Source organism: Asterias rubens, unplaced genomic scaffold (assembly GCF_902459465.1).
Source record: "Asterias rubens unplaced genomic scaffold, eAstRub1.3, whole genome shotgun sequence".
Classification (NCBI taxonomy): Eukaryota; Metazoa; Echinodermata; class Asteroidea; order Forcipulatida; family Asteriidae; genus Asterias; species Asterias rubens.
In genome coordinates, this window is record NW_022985785.1 from 9,016 (window position 1) to 13,124 (window position 4,109).

At 38.6% G+C, this 4,109-nt stretch overlaps 1 long non-coding RNA gene across 1 annotated transcript; it reads right to left on the minus strand.

The window, feature by feature from the left end:
• Window positions 1-1,362: 1,362 nt before the first annotated feature.
• On the minus strand, window positions 1,363-3,292 carry LOC117306687. Its single transcript, XR_004520968.1, has 3 exons — window positions 3,217-3,292; window positions 2,563-2,653; window positions 1,363-1,443 (listed from the first exon to the last, which is right to left on the minus strand). It is a non-coding gene; the product is annotated as an uncharacterized LOC117306687 (long non-coding RNA).
• Between the last annotated feature and the right edge of the window lie 817 nt (window positions 3,293-4,109).

Genomic DNA, 4,109 nt, shown 5'->3' on the forward strand with positions numbered 1-4,109 from the left:
TTGATAAATACACAAAGCTATAGTCTTGTCAAATTTTTGGGGAAAATTTGAGCAAAATTTGATGAATACGCAAGGTTCTGAGTCTTGTGTAATTTTTTTGCACAATTTTAGCAAAACTTGATAAAAACGAAAGGCTTTAAATATATAGTCTTGTGGAATATTTGGGCACAGTTTCATCAAAAACGCCTTGTAATTTTTTGTTTTTGCAAACATTTTGCAAAGGTTTATAAATATACAATGCTTTTTGTTAAATATGCCATGTTGCACTTCGGGCAGATAAGATTGATAAATTTACAAGGCAGTATTTTATACTATATATAGCCTTGTGATTTTTTGTAAATGTTTGAAAAATGTGCAATATGTTGATGGTTGCGAGGCTGCAACAGGTGTCAGCCCTCCATTCTGTTGAGCTTGAACCTTCCTGGGTGACTTCATTAAGGCCTCGCCTAAGAACTGACACTGTTGGCTTTGGTGCTGTGTCATGGATGGCAATCGTTCCTTTGTAGATGCCACCTCACAGTTGGTTCACATGTAAAACAAAGCAAATATTCTTGCATTAGTCTTGTTTTAATAATCTGATTGAACAGAGTAAGATTGTAGGGCAATCTTATAGTTAAGTAGACCTATACAAGCAATATATTTCAGTTTCAAATTTGGCCTATTCATCCTGGTAAGGTTCGTCTAAAACAGGGCTACCACGTGAAGGTCCCAGGATACCAGCCCCACACGGTTTCCAGATACAGGGCCTTTGCACCATCCGGTCGGATGGGTCCGGTCCGCCATCCCAAAAGGAGGGACAGTCCCCTACTGTACTAGCGCGGTCCCTAGTTGGAAAGAACTTAGGGACTACTTCCGTTGGTCAACCATTTGTGATTACACCGGCACCATCCTAGCAGATGAGGAGCCCGAATGCACCTTTAAGATCAACCACTCAGTGGAGCGAGCCGGAAGTAGGACCCCACATGCCACGTGCACGTGTCCAGGTCCCTTTAGTTTTATCCCGCAGGCACCACCATTTCGATCCGCACGCACCACTCGTTCCGCAGGCACCACCAAGTTAGCGCACAAAAAAACGCGTATATGCTTGCTTGCTTGCAATGGTGTACTTAGGTACAAGATAGTGAGCTACCAAAACAACCCACTACATGTAAAGCATCAAATATCAACACATGTAAAGCCCGGTTGATACTTCCTGCAAATACCAAATTTTACGTCAGAACCCTCTTTTCCCTACAACATTCACAAGTGAGTTGAGCAGATTTGAACTGCTATGGATTTTGACTGCAACAAATGCTTCGCATTTGCAGGAAGTATGAACCGGGCTCCACTCATCTAAAAAGAATATCTTACTTTTGTTCTCTGATGATCCACAGATGAGCTGCTCTGATGTCTTGATGATACTGATGTTTGCCCAAGGCAGTTGATCTCCAGGAACTACTGGCCCTGAAAGGTCAAGTTAACGGATATAATTATTAAGTTGTAAGTCAATATTTTGTCATCAAAACTCTTGCATGGGTAGTTTAGACCACCTCTTTATATAATAATAACAATAATGGTGGCTTCTTATAGCGCTCAGGTCTGTCATGCAGTTACGCTTCAACATTATTATTACCCCCTTAAATCATTCCTTAAACCATCTCAGCTCCCTGGGGGGAGTATATAGTCTGTGCCCCCAAATATGTAAGCTAATCAATCACAAGAAACAACTCTGCCCTCACAGGTAATCATTTACCCATGTGTGGAGTGAAGATACCTAGATATTTCTTTGTGTATCTTGCACGGGGTATGCCCCTGTGGTGATACACTTTTCACCCATTAAAAGAGGGACAGAAAGTAGCAGAAATAATGCACCCCTTATCCCACTTTTGCCATATCCCCAGTTCCAGGACTTTTGTTGTCTGTTTGTTATACAAACGTGGCAGACAAGACAGGCTGCACTATAGTTTCTCATTGTATTTGGATAGTTGGCTATTGGAAACTAATACCCAGATTATTTATCTGCTGTGGCTAACAGCCGAGGTTCTGCGATTCATGGTCGGTGCCTTATGCATACTTTCTCACAAGACAACAAGAAATCCAAGTGTTAGACTGTTTTGCTAACTTTCCTTTTGTCAAGTCAAGGTTTTATTGGTCAACTATAATTTCAAAGGCAATCCCTCAAATGTGCAAGATAATTTGGGTGGAATACTGACCTAAAGAGGTTTTGATTGGGAGGGGGAATGCAACAGACACCCCCCCCCCCAACCCAGATTTAATCAGACGTATTGTTTATTAAGACTACCAGCACCATGCAGCCACTATTAAAAATAAATTTTAAAAAGGGTACTAGGTCTAGCAGTTTAATATTTGCCTAAAATTGACAAATTCGAGAGCTTTCCACCAGTTTTATCAAACTTGTGCCATCAATTATTTGAGACTTAAAAATGCATGGCAAGGGAAGGTGATCAGCCTTTTTAGCTAGATGAATTTAATCTGGGTGCTAGTTCTATTTAATGTGGAGCTCCATTTACCAACACATCCTTCAAAAGCCAACAAAAATAATCAGTCAGAATTATGTATTACCTTTTAAGTTATAGGCCTTTACCATATTCAGATCATTATGAGCTTGTTACTGGTGATCTTTCGACATCTTCATAATGGTGGCTGACAAACACTACAAAAAAAAACATTTTAAAGTATAAGTTTGCATATAAAAATTTAAAAAATAATATAAAAATTACAAGGGGTAAGTTCGGCAGTTTTATCGAATTTGGGTCTAGAGTTTAAAAAATAACAAGAGGCAAGTCCAGCAGTTTAAGCAGATCTAGACCTCACATTAAAAAATAACTAGGGGTAAGTCCAGCATTTTCATTGAATTTACGCCTTAAAATTGAAAAAATCACAAGGGGCAAGTCCAGCAGTGCTTAAAAGCACAATTGGACCTAAAATTAAAATAATCACAATATGTAAGTCGAGCAGCTTTTTCAAATGTTGGCATTCAAATTGAAAAAGTCACAAGGAGTAAGGTCTAGCAGTTTTAGCGAATTTTAGCCTAGAATTGACAAATCGGAGGGCTTAGTCAGTTTTATCAAATTTATGCCACTAATTATTTGAGGCTTAAAATGCATGACATTGGACGTTGGTTAGCCTTTTTAGCTAGATGAGTATAATCTGGATGCTAGTTCTACTCATCCTTCAAAAGCCAACATAAACAATTGTTAAGAATTATTTATTTACCTTCTTAGGTATAGTCCTACATCATATTCAGATCCATATGAGCTTGTAACTGGTGATATCTTGAAGTATTCATGACACTACAAAGAAAAACATTTAAAAGAAAAAAATAAGTTTGCATCTAAAATTTTAAAATAGCAAGGGGTATAAAGTCCAGCAGGTTTACTGAATTTTAGCCTCAAATTGAACAATCACAAGTGGCGAGTCCAGCAGTTTTATCAAATTTGGCCTACAGTTTAAAAAACACAAGGGGTAAGACTAGCAGTTTTAGCCAATTTGAGCCCAAAACTAAAATTCACAGGGGGAAGGTCCAGCCAATTTATCAAATTTATGTCTAGACCTTAACAAAATGGCAAAGGGTCACAAGAGCAGTTTTATCAAACTTGTGCCATTGACTATTTGAGGCTTAATAGAACACAATGCCTTGGATTTCTACGCTATACCCTGGCAGATTATTTATCTGCTGTGGCTAACAGCCGAGGTTCTGCGATTCATGGTCGGTGCCTTATGCATATTTTCTCACAAGACAACAAGAAATCCAAGTGTTAGACTGATTTGCTAACTTTCCTCTTGTCAAGTCAAGGTTTTATTGGTCAATTATAATTTCAAAGGCAATCCCCCAAATGTGCAAGATAAGGTGGAATACTGACCTAAAGAGGTTTTGATTGGGAGGGGGAATGCAACAGACACCCCCCAACCCAGATTTAATCAGACGTATTGTTTATTAAGACTACCAGCACCATGCAGCCACTATTATAAATAAATTTAAAAAAGGGTACTAGGTCTAGCAGTTTAATATTTGCCAAAAATTGACAAATTCGAGAGCTTTCCACCAGTTTTATCAAACTTGTGCCATCAATTATTTGAGACTTAAAAATGCATGGCAAGGGAAGGTG